The sequence below is a fragment of the Schistocerca piceifrons genome, chromosome 1, assembly GCF_021461385.2.
Source record: "Schistocerca piceifrons isolate TAMUIC-IGC-003096 chromosome 1, iqSchPice1.1, whole genome shotgun sequence".
NCBI classification, from domain to species: Eukaryota; Metazoa; Arthropoda; class Insecta; order Orthoptera; family Acrididae; genus Schistocerca; species Schistocerca piceifrons.
In genome coordinates, this window is record NC_060138.1 from 82704006 (window position 1) to 82725261 (window position 21256).

The 21256-nt window shown below is 41.8% G+C and overlaps 1 non-coding gene across 1 annotated transcript; it reads right to left on the reverse strand.

Moving 5' to 3' along the window:
• Positions 1-729: 729 nt before the first annotated feature.
• Trnat-cgu lies at positions 730-803 on the reverse strand. The gene has a single exon. It is a non-coding gene; the product is annotated as a tRNA-Thr (tRNA).
• Between the last annotated feature and the right edge of the window lie 20453 nt (positions 804-21256).

Sequence of the window (21256 nt, forward strand, 5' to 3'; positions counted from 1 at the left end):
ATATTTTCGATAGGAACCCATGTCCGGAAATTTCATCAGCGACGCTGCAGAGTGCCAAAGTTGCAGGCGCCAGCGTCTGTGAATGAATGTGTATATAATATTATTCAGTGATGATGTTACAAACTTTCAAGAATGATGGAGACGCATAAATTTATCAATTTGAGATAAGGGTGCCTGGTTCGGAAATGAACGGAAGTTACAACAGAAAATCGTTCTGATTCCTTTGACAGTGGTTAACATGTGTTGGTACTGTTGTTCTTAAGAATGTAAGGCATGCGACTTTCAGAGCTGGTAGTATGGACCAAAAAAAGTAAACCTGGACTATAAAATGCATACCTGAGGAGCTATGAGCACTCGTTCATCTGCGCTAGTGTGAAACACGTCTCTACTGAATCAGTGCTGATAGCCCTTAAGGTATACATTTTAGAATGCATGTTTACTAGATATGGTACCCAAGGATGTATGCATGTGTGTGTTGATCTTCTGTGCCTTTCAGGTTGACGACTACATCGAGGAAATGCCACGAAAATATTGCCCAGATCATAACGCTCCCTCTTCGGGTCTGGACCTTTCCGACGGTTGTTGCATGCACGTGCTGCAGGAAGTCATACGCAGCAACGTTCGTTGAATAGTCATGGAGGAGACGCTATTGGTAGCCACTTGGTTCATCTGGACAGTCAGTTTCTGACTAGTTGCACATCTAAGTCAACGAGGACAGTTGAAAATGTGCGCCCCGACCGGGACTCGAACCCGGGATCTCCTGCTTACGTGGCAGACGCTCTGTCCATCTGAGCCATCGAGGACACAGAGGGGAGTTGCGATTGCAGGGACATCTCTGGCACGCCTCCCGTGAGACCCACATTCCCAACCTATTGTCCCGCATTATATTCATAGTGCCCTGCCCATTATACTCATTACTCATATAGTTGCACAGCAGTTCACCTGTACACATCTGCGCAGCCGTCGCCCATCTCTTACGGTCTGTGGTCCTCTGCTAGTGCAGTCTGCTCTGCTAGTCTGTGAGTGGTTATCGCACGTTGACATCTCAGACGGCGGACACATTAATGTGGCTGGACCATGTATTATTTCGATTAGTATGCAAGGATGAAAACGATAACTGTTTGCAATGTAACACAGAGCTGTAGAGGAGGCCGAAGCGAACATATTGATATAGCACACTTGTGATCTATCAAGCCGGGAAAGAGGCTTAAATCTTAAATCGACCTACAAAATACACCTAAGTTACAGTGCATACGCGCAGCTCTATTTGTTGGCTAATTATACTTGAATATTAAAAACCACCTATTCTTGAAGCTCCTTGCAGTCATCCAAATATATTAAGATATGCCGTTACTACATTTTAATTCATATATTACTGTAGATATACATAACAAATCACTCAGTCTTCAGGCCACGAGTGGCCTACCGGAACGATCCGACCGCCGTGTCATCCTCAGAGGAGGATGCGGATAGGAGGCGCGTGGGGTCAGCACACCGCTCTCCCGGTCGTTATGATGGTATTCTTGACTGAATCCGCTACTATTAGGTCGAGTAGCTCCTCAATTGGCATCACGAGGCTGAGTGCACCCCGAAAAATGGCAACAGCGCATGGCGGCCCGGACGGTCATCCATCCAAGTGCCGGCCACCCCCAACAGCGCTGAATTTCGGTGATCTCACGTGAACCGGTGTATCCACTGCGGCAAGCTCGTTGCCACTGTAGGTTTATATGCTAATATAAATTAATCACAGTGTTATCACAATGTTTTGCCTGAAAGGTGACCATTTATCAGTTTAAAATTTATTTCAAAATTTCTGTTTTGTCATTTAAGTAAAGTTACAAGACTACGGTTAGCTTTAAGTGATATGTCACGAATGACAAGATGTTGCGTCCTCTTTAACAGGACTTCACGATCAAATCGCAGATCTTGTTAGATATCCGACAGTAACGCCTTTTCCGTAGAAAATGGCGATGTGGCAGTGAACCAAATGCTTTTCAAAAGTATAGAAACGTCAAGTCAGCTTCGTTTATTCTGTCCATGACACTGGGGATATAACTGATGGGCCTGAGCCGGTTTTCGTATGATCGACTTTGGATGAAGTTGAGGATGCTGTCAATCAGAGCAGCACAAGGCCATAAGTCACCACTTTATACAAGCGGTTGCTGCGAAAGGAAGTGGTGAGGAACTCGCACTATAGTTCAAGAACACATTCTCAAAATTTGGAACGCTGAAGAAAGGCCTGCTTGTTTCAGAAATTATCTGGTGGTTACCGTATTTAAGGAAGGATATCGCACGGGCTGCAATATCTACTGCATAATATCGTTGCTGTCTGGCTTGGGAAAGCTAATTACTCGAATTGTCGCCAATCGTGCTATCCCCAACTACCAGAAAGCGAGTATGGATTCAGGGCTTCTAGAAAGTACTATACGTATGATATTCACTACTCATCAGCTTTGGGAAAAAATGCAGAGAACATACTAGATATCTTTATGTTGCATTTATTGACTTCACTGAAGCATTTGACTTGACATTCCGTGAAGCTTTATAGAAGATATTAGAACAAATAAGCCCTCGGTCACAAATATTAAGTCAAAATTGAGCAGGTTTCGACGCTACTATGAGCGTCATCTTCAGTCTTGTTGCAACCCTTGTTCACTAAAGTACGAGCAGCCCTTAGCGGCTCGCCATCTTACCTACAACTATTCATGACGTCGCCTTTCCGGCTTAGATCTTTTTTAATATGTGACTTGTAAGTACTGCATCTTTTTCCAGTCAGTACAAACTTTAATTTTATTCATGTGTTATACACTTAATATGTTTTAGAACAGTTAGTCTAATTCTGAAGAAGACGCTCATAGTAGCTTCGAAACCTGGACAATTTTGACTTAATATTTGTGACCGAGGGGTTATTTGTTCTAATATAATTCTGACACGGTCACTGAACCTTAGCAGCTATGTTCAAAGTTTTACTTTATAGAAGATTTCAGCTCTTGTAGCGGATAGACCGTATTTGGTCAAAAAGTATGCCAGAGCAGAAGTGAGTTACAACAGAGCCAGCTTCAGGCAAGGCAAGAGTGTTAAGCACTGTGAAGCAAAACATGACCAAAAGACGCTGCCAAGAAGAGACTGTTGGGTGCTGTAGATGATGTTTCATTTGTGGGGCGGTCAACTGCACGTACATCAGCGTCCATACAAAGTCCCAATTTTTACACAGTCCCATCTAGCCAACGTAATGAATGATGATGACGATGATGAAATGATGATGACAGGACAGAAGCCTTTCCTCACTTGCTACCACGGTGTTTAGAGTATGTGCCTTAAGCCCCAAAGAAATGTAGCCTGGAGCTTGTAAATACTCAGCCATTCGCTTACTAAGATAGCCTCATCTCAGTATCACACCCGACACCATGGATCTGTGACCCCCGGAGCGACATCCTGGAATGCAGTACGGTGTCCGCTGTCCAACCACGTGACAGGGCAGCCTGCCCTGCGTCACAGAAGCAGCCGCCTCTGGAGAAGAGAGCCGCCCGCTCGCTCGAGGGAGGTCACGGCCGCCTCTGTGGAACTGTCAGCTGCGCTGCCGCGCTCACACCGCGGATGCAGCCGGAGACGCTGCCGACAGCGACGTTTCAGTGACACCACGCTCGGCCCCGCTCTTTGCACTGTCAGAAATGCCGGACACCTACATTTCACATGAGAGGCAACTGCACGCCTCCACCAAGCTGTTCCTGATGTACTACATCCGAGGGCAGCAATGAAGAAGTTAATTAAACAAATCTACTGTCGTCCTGACATCTGAATCCACCCTCCATGGGTAACGACCCATAAGTGATCTAACACTCTATACAGTTCTCCACTGAAATTCACTGTCATTTTGAAATTGCCCTACACAGGTATAACACCTGTTGACATAAAAATTTTGTCTGTAGATTATATAACACTACTGCTGCAGACGTATGACGCGGTCTGTTCCTAAGGACTGGAAAGTTGCACAGGCCACACCAATATTCAAGAAAGGAAATAGGAGTATCCCGTTGGATTACAGACTCATATCACTGACATCAATTTGCAGCAGGATTTTGGAGCGTATACTGTACTCAAACATTATAAATCACCTTGAAGAAAATGACTTATTGATACATAACCAAAACAGATTCAAAAATATACCGTTCTTGTGCAACACCCCTAGCTCTTTATTCCCATGAAATAATGAGTGCCGTCGACGAGAGATCTCAGATCGATTCCATATTCTTAGATTTCCAGAAGACTTTTGGTACCGTTTCTCACAAGCGACTGTTAATCAAATTGCGTGCATATGGAGTATCGTCTTAGTTGTGTGACTCGATACGTGTTTTCCTCCTAGAGAGGTCACAGTTCGTAGTGATAGACGGTAAATCATCGAGTAGAACAGAAATGTCGTCATAACTGCCGTCTGCTTCACGTCTGCTGTGCAGCGAGCTACGTTAATTTAAGTATTAACCGTATTTTTCTTACTTGTCACTTCTTTCCGTGTGTTTTTGCTTATGGGAAGCTTTAATTGTCGAGTGCTAGTAATAGTGTTCCATAGATTTCGTGTTTGTCTTGAATACAGTCAGAGATGGTCCCTTTAGTCAGCTGTAGTGCCAGTAGTGCTAGCGTTTCTTTTGAATACAGCCCAAAGACAGGTAGTGCTTATTTTCATTGTTTTCAACAAGAAGTTGAAAGGTGGCTACACTGAGTCACAGCGCCAGAGATCGCGCCAAAGAGTTTTATTCCGCCGCCTCCACTGGCAGTGCTTGTTCAGAAATTGTGGTGGTTAGTGCTTTGCTGAGAGGATGTCGATAGCTGTACTAGTTGAGGCCATGTCGTGTGCAGTTGTTTTGATGGGCTAGAAAGCAGATGTTGTTCGAATGGAGATGTTGTAATGATCAGAGTGTATTTTTAGTCAATATATATGAAGGTAAAAAACATTTTTTTTAATTTCCTAAATAATTATAGTATTTCAGTTTTATTTAATTAATTCAGTGCAAATGGTATTTAAAATATCTTGTCTTATTGAGGAAGAACCGTGCCAGATGTGTACGTTGAATCACACTTCCACACACAGAATAGTTACTCTTGTGCTTTGTTGTTCCGTAATTTTTGTTTCGTAGCTTTTATAGTTGCTGGGGACTTAATTAATTAATTGTGTTAACGGAAATTGTCTTTCATTCTTTGGTGTTATTCTATGCAGTCAGATTGCGTACTAATACTCGTCAGGGCCAACCGTATACGAGACTGCGTAACCGGACAGACAGCTACTAAAAATTAAAATTATTTGCATTATATTCAATTAAGCCCCCATGCACGTGGCGACCCTGCCAGGATCGTCCCTTGGAATTCTTTTGATAGTAAAAATAGCAGACAGTAGTATTGTTGTAGTAATTTGTAGTTTAGTAATTGTAGTCTATATTGCATGTGTAGATTTTGTAATGAACATTTGTACTTGTCTTGTCTTTCTTCTAATGGTATTTTTGCAGAATTTATTTTTTGATGTCTTGTATATGCGTTTGACAATTTTGCGCACTTATGAAGATTTCAATTGTTCGTTAATCGTGTTTGAGGGAAGCATTTCGTGTGAATGGTATTGTTGGTGATTAAGTGTCATATTGTGTGTAATTTTCGTATAGTGACGAGTTTTATATGTTTTGTAAATGATTACGCTATTGATGAAAAAGGCAAAAATGATGGATAGTCAGAATGACGAAATTGTTGACATGGCCAACTCGCTAACACAGGAGAACAGTATGATGAATAATGAAGTTGAAAACAATTTAATAAGTCGGGAAAATAGTCCGGAACCAGTTCAAAATTTTTCACAATCAAAAAATTTTCAGAATACGAGACTAACGACAGAAGATTCTGGAATAGTATCGAACACAGAGAGCTTTACTGCTATGACGAAAGAAGTTCGTTTTGCGGGAAGTGTTACGGGTGAAAGGAATTTCGAACCAGTTAATATGGAGCAGTTGATGAGTGCAATATTAAATTTGGGCTCTGAATTAAAAACAGTGGGATCACAAATAGGAACAATTAAAACTGATATGGGAACAATGGAAACACAGTTAAGATCTGAATTAAAAACAGTGAGATCACAAATAGGAACAATTAGAACTGAGATGGGAACAATGGAAACACGGTTAGACTCACAAATAGGAACAATTAAAACAGAGATGGAAACAATGGAAACACGGTTAGACTCACGAATAGGGACATGTTTCAAAAACATGAAAGATGAATTAAAGAAAGAAATTAGAGAAGAAGTACAACCGATTTTGAATTCTCACAATAATAGATTAATTGCAATAGAAATTAGACAAATGGAACAGGATAGAGAACAGGAAGAAAGAGATCGCGTGATAGTACAAAAATTTTCAGAGTTAAATTTACAACGTGCACACGATAAGGAAGAAATATTTGAGAGAATCGAGGAATCCGTACCAAATGACAGAATAAATAACCTAACACAACAATATGAACAGTTAACTACTAAATGTGTCAATACTGAAACCCGAGTCGCGACACTTACAGAAGATGTAAATAAACAGAAAGAAAAAATAGGTGACTTATCGGGAAGAGTTGAGGAGATTTCAGATAAACTGACAGATCTTAGTTTACATGGGGACAGAGATTCAGATGATACAGCTCCATTGCCATTAGCAGAAACAGAAGAGTACCAGAACATAAATAAACATGTTGAAAATCAGGGAAAATTTAATGAACGCGTTAAAAGGGAATTTGAGGCATTACGAAAGCAAGTCAAACAAATTGAAGGCGAAATCGTAGGAAAAGACAGCAGAAGAAACTTAGAATCACAGATAGCATAGGGCTTTGAAGAAAATAATTTATTTCATTTACGAGATGCAAGAAGAGAGCGCCAGGCGCGCGAACTTGACAATAATCGACATTCGGACTGGGACAGACGCGGTAGGTCTTTGTCGCCACGAGGCGAAAACTTTGACTATAAACACTTTTTAACTGTTTGGAAATTTAAGATCTTTCGCAATTCTAAGAATAACATACATCCATGTTCATGGTTAGATCAATTTATGTACGCACTTCCACCAAATTGGCCAATAAGTCACAAACTGGAATTTATGTGCGGCTATTTATGTCCCCAGGGGATTTGCTACACTGAGTGAATATGTGCCGTAGCGTGCACAGGGCCCCGAGCTGTAGTAGTGCTATTTCCCTTTTAGTTTTCTGCACTGCTGCCTACTCTTTTAATAGTCTTTGTATCTATCAAAACAACTCTTCGACTATCAATCTATCTAGACAGTCGGTAAAGAATAACCGGATATGACTATTTTACCCATAAGTGATTTCGGAAATTACCATTGGACTTACTGTATCTTCAGCAGCATTCATTCGTGGTTTGAACGAAATTTTACCTGTTTATCTTCGTGACAATATTACTTCATATGTTGACGATATTCTTATTGCTAAACATTCTTGGAGTGAGCATAACAAAATTTTCGATTCATTATTACGTATTTTTGCAAGAGTTGGCATTACAGTGAACTTGGAAAAATCTGAATTTGGTCGTTCTCAGGTGAAATTTCTTGGTCATATTATTTCCACAGAAGGTATTCTTCCTGGTCCAGAGAAACTAGACGCTATTCGTAATTATGCTGTTCCTACTACAAAACGTGATGTTCGTAGTTTCCTTGGTGTCTGCAGTTTTCTTAGATTGGACAATTTGGCCACACCTCGTTTATGTGAACTATCTGGAAAGAATTCTAATTGGTGTTGGGATGAGGAAGCTCAATCAGAATTTGAACAACTTCGTGATGCTTTAGTTGCTGCTCCACTTCTTTCACATCCGCATTTATCTAAATATTTTTGTTTGGCGACGGACTCATCATACAAAGGCCTGGATGCACATTTATTTCAAGAGATAGAAGAAAACGGCGTTGTAGTACAGAAAACTATTGCATTTGGAAGTCGTGTTCTCTCTAAATCAGGAAAGAATTATTCGATTACGGAACCTGAAGCCTTGGCTGCTATTTGGGCTTTCACAAAGTTTCGGACATTTTTGTTTGGCAGACATACTAAGGTTTACACCGATCATCGAGCTCTGGAATTTCTTATGTCAACAAAATTAACTCATGGAAGATTGTCACGATGGGCGCTGTGTCTACAGGAATTTGATTTTAGTATTGTTTACATACAGGGTTCTTCAAATATTATTGCTGATACTTTATCACGTGCACCTATGGGTTTGAAACAAAGTACTGAGGAGGACTGCAAAGAAAACAATTATTGTTTGATGTATATTCAAGGTGTTGCGTTTGAAAATTTTATTTCGTCTTCGCTCCAGGACATCGCTAAGGAGCAAAATAAGGATCCAATCTGGAAGGACATTAAGGAGAAGTGAAGGAGAAAGGAAAGCGTAGCGATTAGACAGTATTATTTAGTTCGCAATGATATTCTTTTTAAACGAAAATCGGTCGACAACTCTGTTTGGTTAGTTTGTATTCCTGGTGAGTGGGTTAATAAATTGATTTGGTACACACATTTCAGTTATGCACACTTTGGTCCCAGAAAATGCTTTCATAAATTACGAGAAAATTGCTACTTCAGTAATATGGAAAAACGTATTCGATCTGTTCTTACCAAATGCAAATTATGTCAAAAGGCTAAGCCGCCAACTATTTCTCACAGAGCACCGTTGTTTCCTATCATTTCAGCGAAATTCAATGAGATGGCTGCAGTCGATTTGTTCGGTCCAGTGGTTCGTTCTACTAATGGTTTTCCGTACATTTTGGTAGCAGTGGAATTGACATCAAAATACACTCCTGGAAATTGAAATAAGAACACCGTGAATTCATTGTCCCAGGAAGGGGAAACTTTATTGACACATTCCTGGGGTCAGATACATCACATGATCACACTGACAGAACCACAGGCACATAGACACAGGCAACAGAGCATGCACAATGTCGGAACTAGTACAGTGTATATCCACCTTTCGCAGCAATGCAGGCTGCTATTCTCCCATGGAGACGATCGTAGAGATGCTGGATGTAGTCCTGTGGAACGGCTTGCCATGCCATTTCCACCTGGCGCCTCAGTTGGACCAACGTTCGTGCTGGACGTGCAGACCGCGTGAGACGACGCTTCATCCAGTCCCAAACATGCTCAATGGGGGACAGATCGGGAGATCTTGCTGGCCAGGGTAGTTGACTTACACCTTCTAGAGCACGTTGGGTGGCACGGGATACATGCGGACGTGCATTGTCCTGTTGGAACAGCAAGTTCCCTTGCCGGTCTAGGAATGGTAGAACGATGAGTTCGATGACGGTTTGGATGTACCGTGCACTATTCAGTGTCCCCTCGACGATCACCAGTGGTGTACGGCCAGTGTAGGAGATCGCTCCCCACACCATGATGCCGGGTGTTGGCCCTGTGTGCCTCGGTCGTATGCAGTCCTGATTGTGGCGCTCACCTGCACGGTGCCAAACACGCATACGACCATCATTGGCACCAAGGCAGAAGCGACTCTCATCGCTGAAGACGACACGTCTCCATTCGTCCCTCCATTCACGCCTGTCGCGACACCACTGGAGGCGGGTTGCACGATGTTGGGGCGTGAGCGGAAGACGGCCTAACGGTGTGCGAGACCGTAGCCCAGCTTCATGGAGACGGTTGCGAATGGTCCTCGCCGATACCCCAGGAGCAACAGTGTCCCTAATTTGCTGGGAAGTGGCGGTGCGGTCCCCTACGGCACTGCGTTGGATCCTACGGTCTTGGCGTGCATCCGTGCGTCGCTGCGGTCCGGTCCCAGGTCGACGGGCACGTGCACCTTCCGCCGACCACTGGCGACAACATCGATGTACTGTGGAGACCTCACGTCCCACGTGTTGAGCAATTCGGCGGTACGTCCACCCGGCCTCCCGCATGCCCACTATACGCCCTCGCTCAAAGTCCGTCAGCTGCACATACGGTTCACGTCCACGCTGTCGCGGCATGCTACCAGTGTTAAAGACTGCGATGGAGCTCCGTACGCCACGGCAAACTGGCTGACACTGACGGCGGCGGTGCACAAATGCTGCGCAGCTAGCGCCATTCGACGGCCAACACCGCGGTTCCTGGTGTGTCCGCTGTGCCGTGCGTGTGATCATTGCTTGTACAGCCCTCTCGCAGCGTCCGGAGCAAGTATGGTGGGTCTGACACACCGGTGTCAATGTGTTCTTTTTTCCATTTCCAGGAGTGTATATGTGTTTTACACCTTTACGCAAAGCAACAGCTCGTTCAGTGTCTAATGCATTCATCGAACAGTTTCTTAAAGAAGTGAGACATGTTGATAAGGTTATATCAGATAATGGATCGCAGTTTCGCTCTAAAATTTGGCTTCGTACTCTACGGCGTTGTAAGATTAAACCAATTTTCATTTCACTTTTTCACCCTCAATCTAACGCTTCAGAGAGATGGATGAAGGAAATCAATAAATTGTGTCGACTTTATTGTCATCAGAATCACAGAACTTGGGATCAGTATCTTCATACTTTTCAAAATATTCTGAATGAACTCCCTAATGATTCAACTTCTTTACCGCCTATATTGATATTAAAAAATAAAGCACCAACAAATTTCATTTCTGGAATCGTTCCTTTTCCGCCTACACGGAAACTGCGGCATTCTGAAGTTGTGAACCTGGCTCTGCAAAATATTGCATCTGCGGCTGCTAGAAGAGAGAAATCAAGTTAAACGTCCTGGTCGTTTAAAAACCTTGTCAGTCGGTCAAAAGGTGTTAATTAAGTCTCACTGTTTGTCTCACAAAGGAAAGGGCTTGTGTCGCAAATTTTTTCTGCTTTGTAACGGTCCATATAGAGTTCCCAAAATTATTCATGATAACACCGTCGAAGTAGAAACTCTTAAATCTCGGCGCTCTAAGGGAGTACATCATATATCGAACGTTAAAATTTTTGTGGAATGACATACTTTTGAGAGACTAACAGTTACATGTAAACACGCAGAGAATACAAGGATACCGCGCCGTGTTCCGGCGGCGGCACATACTCAAAGCAACAGTCAAGTCTGCACGGCGCACAAGGCAGTCGTTGACCGCAAACAATTACTTCCTACGCACGCGTACCTACAGCTGATCGAGCGCTCAGTGCGAATGCACTGACAGCCGTAAACAAATACACAGTCTAATTTCTCTGATTAAATTCAGTATAAAGCTATAGTGACTTGATAAATTATGTTATTAACGTTCAGTATTTTTCAGGATACAGTTGTATAAAATAATTAAGAACTTCAGGTTAATTCTGTGTGTCCGACATTAAGAGGACTTGCTATCGAGAAATTTTCAGGAAGAATGTAATTTCGAAGAGGAAACTAATAAACTAAAAAGGTAACTATTAATTGAGTTTATTTTTCAGGTAACATATTTCCAATTGGTACGTACTTTAGACGTAATTTGCTGCTCGCGATTACGTGATTCATTCTTCGTGTTAACTGATATTGACAATGATTGATTAATGAACAGGGTTGTTACTTGTGTATATTATGCACCGCTTGGCTGCACTGCTTTTTCACTGATGTCATATTTTTTTGTTATGTGCCTGCTGTGCTTATTTATTTAAGTTATAATTGTCACCTGATTAATTGTGCTGACTGTGGTTATGTATGTAAGTTATACTTTGTGATTTATCTGCTTGTCCCTTCATGTTTACTTATTAAGATTACATATGAACATTTATTTGCTTATGCTGATATGATGCTAATGACCTGTTTATTATGTAAGATGTATATTTGCTGCTTTGCGTATGGATTGCATATTTATACATTTCTGTTTGTTGTCATAACTACTCTTTAATTTGGTATATAGAAATGCTGATATGCGGTGTACGAACATGGAGTTTAGGTTACACTATGGTATTAATTACAGATTGTTTGCTTGTCAGAGCCTCGTTGTAGGGATTGTGCTGCATCCATTTGTTGACATTCTGTTCTCTACTGATATATTTACTCGCTATTGCATGTTTTGCTTACGCTCAGTGCCTTATATTTTTAAGATAAAAAAATTAACTGCTATAATGCTACGAACGACATTGGTACAAGAAACTTCATTGAAGTCACATGAGCTGGAGGTTTTATGGAAGCTGTATAAATGTATGCTAATAGGAAGGAAGCTAACGACATGACATACCAACACTAGCTTTAGACCACTGACAGTTATTACACTGCATTCTTCATGAGCAATTGAAAGAGAAAGTGACACTTGACACAAGAAATACTCCACATGTTTGCCTCTGTTTTGCCATGATTCTTGAAGTGGTGTACACACTGTGAAATATTACGATCATTCACATTCCGTACTCGTACTTACTTACTGAAAGTTATTCAAACTAAAGGCTGTTAGAGGTCATGTATGCATTTCTTTTATTTAATGATGGACAAGGTAACCAAAATGTATTTTATAATTCATAATGAGTAGAAGATTTGGGTCAGATGGATTACACAGAGGTTGTGTGTGGACATTGTGTCTTCAGATTGTATGTGATGATTAATTGAAGTTTGCACTAGGATTTTATCTGTACTTGTTCGAGGAGACTGACTAGAGGAAAGAGTTATTATGGAAGTGAAATGATATTGGTGATAAGGTTTATATGTATCGACGTATTGAAGAGGTGTTATTGAGGTATTGAGATTGTGTGAAGTTGATGATTAATGGAGTTTTGGTGGACAAGAGGTAAGGTAAATGATATTGATGATAAGGTTTATATGTATCGACGTAAGAGGTATTATTGAAGTATTAAGATTATGTGATGCTGATGATTATTGGAGTTTTGTTGGATAAGAGGTAAAATAAGTGAGGAGCATATTTTTTTGTTGGTTTATATGGAACAAGGAGGATGAAGATGGCAGACTAGAACACTCAAGTGGAAGGAAGATTGTCTACACACACTTTGTTAGATCTATAAGCAGTATATAATTTTTTTTTTTTTTTTTTTTTTTGGAGAGAGGAAGTATTTGCTGACAGTTGTTCAGCAACCGTACATTTGATTTGGCTTGGCAAACATTGGTCATGACATGATGACTATGACGTTGACTAACTATTATTGACTGTTATACACTGCTGCCACTACTATTTGATACACATGTCGAACATCAAATCTTTGACAGAATTGCATTTACACAGTTAACACTATTCAATTACACAGTAGTACTTAATGTGGATGAAAGATGAGTGAGTATGTTTTGTGTGTTTTCCTTTCCTAATCCCAAATAATTGGTACCGACCTATCTCCTAAATATTGTTTTACTTGTTTGTTGTGGCTTGCACTGACACCCATAAGTATTATAGGTTTACTGATATTTGTGTATTTGTAATATTTAATATGACAATTATCTGATATCATTTGTGTGTTTATCATTGTTTTTATGTTTAGTGTAAGAGCATTGATGATAATTTTGTAAAAGCAATTGTGTGTGCATTCAAACTGTTGTTTGTGCTTATACGTATTAACATTGGTGGGTGCCACTTGGAAATGTTTAATTTCTGCTGATAAACTCTGCTGAACTGTCTGATTAGTGATAGTGAATATTATGGACTGTTACCTGTACTTGTTCAACATGATGGGTGCCACTTGGAAATGTTTAATTTCTGCTAATGAACTCTGATGAACTGTCTGACTAGTGATAGTGAATATTATGGACTGTTACCTGCACCTGTTCAACATTGCTGGGTGCCGCTGATGGAATTGCTTCTACTGAATGATGTCACTTGTTGGTGTCTGCACCTGCTCAACATTTTTGGATGCCACTGTTGGAACTGCTTCTACTGAAATGATGTTACTTCTTGCTGTCTGCACCTTTTCAGCATTGCTGGGTGCCACTGATGGAACTGCTCCCACTGGCATAATGTGACTTGTTGGTGTCTGCACCTGTTCAACGTTGCTGGGTGCTACTGTTGGAACTGTGAACTACTCTCAGTAGTGCTACTTGTTTATTGAACTATTGAAAGGATTTTGTGTGAATATTTGTATAAACTGATTTTTTTGTGTATTTACTGTTTTGGAAATGTTATGAGACTTTTATCTACACCTATTTGTCATTGCTGGTGCCATTGATTGAATGATACTTGTGTAAACTATTATGTAAAATCACATGTATGCAAACATTTGTATTCCTTACTGTATTTTATATATTAGGTTATTGAAGGGTCAGTGCAAAGCCAAAATTTATCTGGTTATGTGTATTTACTTATTAATATTATCGTTTATTTTTGTCTGTATTTTTATTTGGTCGAATTTGGTGGTATTTTCACCACCAATGCTGGCAAAAATACCATCAAATTCTAGCCCGTGGAGGAGGGGCATATGAAAGGTGGCTACACTGAGTCACAGCGCCAGAGATCGCGGCAAAGAGTTTTATTCCGCCGCCTCCACTGGCAGTGCTTGTTCAGAAATTGTGGTGGTTAGTGCTTTGCTGAGAGGATGTCGATAGCTGTACTAGTTGAGGCCATGCCGTGTGCAGTTGTTTTGATGGGCTAGACAGCAGATGTTGTTCGAATGGAGGTGTTGTAATGATCAGAGTGTATTTTTAGTCAATAATATATGAAGGTAAAAAACATTTATTTATTTTTTATTTCCTAAATAATTATAGTATTTCAGTTTTATTTAATTAATTCAGTGCAAATAGTATTTAAAATATCTTGTCTTATTGAGGAAGAACCGTGCCAGATGTGTACGTTGAATCACACTTCCACACACAGAAAAGTTACACTTGTGCTTTGTTGTTCCGTAGTTTTTGTTTCGTAGCTTTTGTAGTTGCTGGAGACTTAATTATTTAATTGTGTTAACGGAAATTGTCTTTCATTCTTTGGTGTTATTCTATGCAGTCAGATTGCGTAATAATACTCGTCAGGGCCAACCGTTTACGAGACTGCGTAACCGGACAGACAGCTACTAAAAATTAAAATTATTTGCATTATATTTAATTAAGCCCACATGCAAAGTGTCTAGTAACCACAGTTTAGTCAGCTATCAGCCTCCTTTAGTGAATTAGCAGTCTAGAGAAAAGTTGATTAACTCTATGCAGTAAACTGATTTCTTAGGATGGGTAGGACGTGTGACTGCTGTGTACGGACGCAGGAGGAGCTGGCCACTGTTCGTGAACAGCTGAACGTGTTGATGGCCGCGGTCAGCCTTCTTCAGGCTGCTGCCTCGGAGTATAGTGGCAGTGGTGAGTCTGATGCGTCGCATGGTACACCCCAGGTGTTACATGCTTCACCCACTGTCCCTGCTGTCGAGACATCTTCGCGGGTACCGGGCGCGGTTGGGCCACCCTCTCCCAAAGGGGAGTGGCGGGTTCAGCAGCGTTCGCGGCGCACGAGGCGGAGGGTCAATGTGGACGCTGGCCGTGAGGCATCGCACGCTCTGCCTGTGAGTGGACATGTGGCTGCTCCTTCAGCAAGGTCCGAGCAGGCACACGAGGGGAGGGGTTTATTAGTTATTGGGAGCTCCAACGTTAGACGGGTGATGGAGCCCCATAAGGAAATAGCGGAAAGGTCGGGGAAGAAGGCCAGTGTTCACTCTGTCTTCTTACCGGGGGGGTCTCATCCGAGATGTGGAGGAGGCCCTGCCGGCGGCGATAGAGAGCACTGGGTGCACCCGACTGCAGATTGTTGCTCATGTCGGCACCAATGACTCCTGCCGTCTGAGTTCAGAGGTCATCCTCAGCTCGTACAGGCGGTTGGCGGAATTGGTGAAGGCGGAAAGCCTCGCTCGCGGGGTGGAATCAGAGCTAACTATTTGTAGTATCGTTCCCAGAACCGATCACGGTCCTCTGGTTTGGAGCCGAGTAGAAGTCTTAAACCAGAGGCTCGGACGATTCTGCGGAGATCTGTGGTGCAAATTTCTCTACCTCCGCTATCGGGTGGAGAAACGTAGGGTCCCCCTGAATAGGTCAGGCGTGCACTACACGCCGGAAGCGGCTACAAGGGTAGCGGAGTACGTGTGGAGTGCACATGTGGGTCTTTTAGGTTAGAGAATTCCTTCCCTAGGCTCGACAAGACGCGGCAAGGTAGGAGTAGGCAAAATGCAACAGGGAGTAACAATATTAATGTGCTAATAGTAAGCTGCAGGAGCGTCTATAGAAACGTCCCAGAACTGCTCTCATAATAAACGGACACAATGCCCATATAGTGCTGGGGACAGAAAGTTGGCTGAAACCAGACGTAAACAGTAATGAAATCCTAAACTCAGATTGGAATGTATACCGCAGAGACAGGCTGGACAGTGAAGGGGGAGGCGTGTTTATAGCGATAAGAAGTGCAATAGTATCGAAGAAAATTGACGGAGATCCGAAATGTGAAATAATTTGGGTGAAGGTCACGGTTAAAGCAGGTTCAGACATGGTAATTGGATGTCTCTATAGGCACCCTGGCTCAGCAGCTGTTGTGGCTGAGCACCTGAAGGATAATTTGGAAAATATTTCGAGTAGATTTCCCCACCATGTTATAGTTCTGGGTGGAGATTTTAATTTGCCGGATATAGACTGGGAGACTCAAACGTTCATAACGGGTGGCAGGGACAAAGAATTCAGTAAAATTTTTTAAAGTGCTTTATCTGAAAACTATCTTGAGCAGTTAAACTGAGAACCGACTCGTGGCGATAACATATTAGACCTCCTGGTGACAAACAGACCCGAACTATTTGAAACAGTTAACGCAGAACAGGCAATCAGCGATCATAAAGCGGTTACTGCATCGATGATTTTAGTCGTAAATGGAGATATTAAGAAAGGTAGGAAGATTTTTGTGTTTAGCAAAAGTGAGAAAAAGCAGATTACTGAGTACCTGATGGCTCAAGACAAAAGTTTTGTCTCAAGTACAGATAGTGTTGAGGATCAGTGGACAAAGTTCAAAACCATCGTACAATATGCGTTAGATGAGTATGTGACAAGCATGATCGTAAGAGATGGAAGAGAGCCACCGTGGTACCACAACCGAGTTAGAAAACTGCTGCGGAAGCAAAGGGAACTTCACAGCAAACATAAACATAGCCAAAGCCTCGCAGACAAACAAAAATTACGCGATGCGAAATTTAGTGTGAGGAGGGCTAAGCGAGAGGCGTTCAATGAATTCGAAAGTAAAGTTCTATGTACTGACTTGGCAGAAAATCCTAAGAAATTTTGGCCTTATGTCAAAGCGGTAGGTGGATCAAAACAAAATGTCCAGACACTCTGTGACCAAAATAGTACTGAAACAGAGGGTGACAGACTAAAGGACGAAATACTAAATGTCTTTTTTCAGAGCTGTTTCACAGAGGAAGACTGCACTTAAGTTCCTTCTCTAGATTGTCGCACAGATTACAAAATGGTAGATATCGAAATACACGACAGAGGGATAGAGAAACAATTAAAATCGCTCAAAAGAGGAAAGGCCGCTGGACCTGATGGGATACCAGTTCGATTTTACACAGGGTACGCTAAGAAACTGGCCCCCCTTCTTACAGCGGTGTACCGTAGGTCTCTAGAAAAGCGTAGCGTTGTAAAGGATTGGAAAAGGGCACAGGTCATCCCCGTTTTCAAGAAGGGATGTCGAACAGGTGTGCAGAACTATAGATCTATATCTCTAACGTCGATCAGTTGTAGAATTTTGGAACACGTATTATGTTCGAGTATAATGATTTTTCTGGAGACTAGAAATAGACTCTGTAGGAATCAGCATGGGTTTCGAAAAAGACGGTCGTGTGAAACCCAGCTCGCGCTATTCGTCCACGAGACTCAGAGGGCCATAGACACGGGTTCCCAGGTAGATGCCGTGTTTCTTGACTTCCGCAAGGCGTTCGATACAGTTCCCCACAGTCGTTTAATGAACAAAGTAAGAGCATATGGACTATCAGACCAATTGTGTGATTGGATTGAAGAGTTCCTAGATAACAGAACGCAGCATGTCGTTGTCAATGGAGAGAAGTCTCCCGAAGTAAGAGTGATTTCAGGTGTGCTGCAGGGGAGTGTCGTAGGACCGTTGCTGTTCACAATATACATAAATGACCTTGTGGATGACATCGGAAGTTCACTGAGGCTTGTTGCGGATGATGCTGTGGTATATCGAGATGTTGTAACAATGGAAAATTGTACTGAAATGCAGGAGGATCTGCAGCGAATTGACGCATTGTGCAGGGAATGGCAATTGAATCTCAACGTAGACAAGTGTAATGTGCTGCGAATACATAGAAAGATAGATCCCTTATCATTTGGATACAAAATAGCAGGTCAGCAACTGGAAGCAGTTAATTCCATAAATTATCTGGGAGTACGCATTAGGAGTGATTTAAAATGGAATGATCATAAAAAGTTAATCGTTGGTAAAGCAGATGCCAGACTGAGATTCATTGGAAGAATCCTAAGGAAATGCAATCAGAAAACAAAGGAAGTAGGTTACAGTACGCTTGTACGCCCACTGCTTGAATACTGCTGAGCAGTGTGGGATCCGTACCTGCTTGAATACTGCTGAGCAGTGTGGGATCCGTACCCGATAGGGTTGGTAGAAGAGATAGAGAAGATCCAACGGAGAGCAGCGCGCTTCGTTACAGGATCATTTAGTAATCCGGAAAGCGTTACGGAGATGATAGATAAACTCCAGTGGAAGACTCTGCAGGGGAGACGCTCAGTAGCTCGGTACGGGCTTTTGTTGAAGTTTCGAGAACATACCTTCACCGAGGAGTCAAGCAGTATATTGCTCCCTCCTACGTATATCTCGCGAAGAGACCATGAGGATAAAATCAGAGCGATTAGAGCCCACACAGAAGCATACCGACAATCCTTCTTTCCACGAATAAAACGAGACTCGAATAGAAGGGATAACCGATAGAGGTACTCAAGGTACCCTCCGCCACACACCGTCAGGTGGCTTGCGGAGTATGGATGTAGATGTAGATGTAGAAGTGATATCTGACGTTCCGCAATGTAGTGTCATGGGCCCTCTGTTGTTCCTGATTTATATAAATGATCTAGGTGATAATCTGAGCAGTCCAGTTAGATTGTTTGCAGATGACGCTGTAATTTACCGTCTAGTAAAATCATCAGACGATCAATTCCAATTACAAAATAAACTAGAGAGAATTTCTGTATGGTGCGAAAAGTGGCAATTAGCAGCAAACAAAGAAATCCGATAAATGTTGGGTATACGATAAATCGCACAAATCTAAGGGCTGTCAGTTCGCCTAAATACCTAGGAATTACAATTACGAGCGACTTAAATTGAAAAGACCACATAGATATTATTGTGGGGAAGGGGAAACGCAGACTGCGCTTTTTTGGCAGAACACTTAGAAGATGCGACAAACCCACTAAAGAGTCACCCTATATTACGCTTGGCCTTCCTCTGCTGGAATATTGCTGCTCGGTGTGGGATTCTCACCAGGTAGGATTGCCGGAGGACACCGAAAAAGTGCAAAGAATGGCAGCTCGTTTCGTGTTATGGCGCAATAGGGGTGAGAGTGTCACTGATATGATACGCAAGTTGGGGTGGCAGTCACTGAAACAAAGGCCCTTTTCTATGCGACAGGATCTAGTTACGAAACTTCAATCACCAACTTTCTCTTCCGAATGTGAAAATATTTTGTTGACACCCACCTACATAGGGAGAAATGATCATCATAATGAAATAAGAGAAATCAGAGGTCGAACGGAAAGATTTAGGTGTTCCTTTTTCCCACGCGCCATTCGAGAGTGAAACTGCCACAATCTGTCCAAAACTAACAATGCAGCTCCTTCACTTATTCTGTTACCATAAAATAACAATGCACACTCAAATATATTGTCTTCTCCGATGTTAGGTTGGTTAGGATTCAGGAGTGCGTCTCGGACCACAGGAGAGAAATCAACAATACGTCCCCAATTTGATTCAAAAAAGTCACGTGCAGTCATTTATTTCTGCAAATCAAATACAAGATGTTGAAGTATTTTTTAAACAAAATGTTACATGATATTCTACTTTACACAAAATTGATAAGGTTTTTCTTAAAATATTATCTGAATCTTTCGCTGGTTCATTACCACTTAACAAAACACCAATAACATAATCACCAAGAGAATTTGAATATAATCTACAATGAAAATGGTTCAATGAACCCTCTGCCAGGCACTTAAGTGTGAATTGCAGAGTAACTATGTAGATGTAGATGTAGGTACCATTTCCAGAGAACTTTTATGTCGTCTGACCCTGACCGCGGATGCCTCCGCAATTATAACATCTGTTGTCACAGGTAACGACTATGTTGATATGCTGCTTTGTATCAGTAACGGTGTCAAGCAAGGATGTGTGGTTGCCCCCACGTAATTTTCCCTGAATGTTGTCGCCATTGTGCTGTTAGCCAGTGACAGTATTCCTCCAGGAATATACTTAACTTACACAGTGTTTAATCTGAGTAGTCTAAAAAGCAAGAACTCTAACATTTTCTCCAGCACTGGTTTTGTTACAGCACCCTAATGATAAAGTAGTTGTAACCGAGTCCAAAAAGGAATTACTGTTAATGCTGACTGCCTTCTCCACAGCACACCATAACATTTCCTTCACAAATCAACATCTTAGGAAGCACAAAGAAATATCGTTGTCACTATCGACAGTCTTCAGATAGTTTTCACCCATCCTTATCTTGGCTGCATCCTCTCATCAACTGCAAATACACGTAGATTCAGAAATTCAATATAGAATTAAGAGTGATGGAGCACCCTGTATCAGACAAAGGATTCCAGTATTTCAGTCACATGATGTCAATGTTGTAACAAATATCTTCATGTACGGTATCCTTATTCTTATGTTGTATTGACTATCATCACTCTGAAATAATGCACTTCATCATATAGGTATCAAGATTCGCTGGAAGAGGAGATTTCTTTGAAGCCGCTCACAATCACTGGAAAAGATTTTTATTGGCAAGATACAAACATGAGGCAGTCCATAAAAACATGAGATATCTTTCACAGGAAGTAGCAAAAGGTTTTAGTGGTTAATTCGGGTTCACTGTCTGACATAAAATATCTGGCCACAGGAGAAACACTCCAGTCATTGGCCTATGCAACAATAATTACGGTAAAAATACGAGGGTTGGAATTTAAATAGTACTAACTATTTATTCACAACAAATACAAAACAGTTACATGTTTGCACTTGTTACTGTCCTTCAAAGTGGTCACCAGCGTTGTGTAGAACCCGTTGCCAGCGATGTGGAAGGCATAGTATACCGTTAGCAGAGCCTGTTCCGTTGATTGTGCGAAT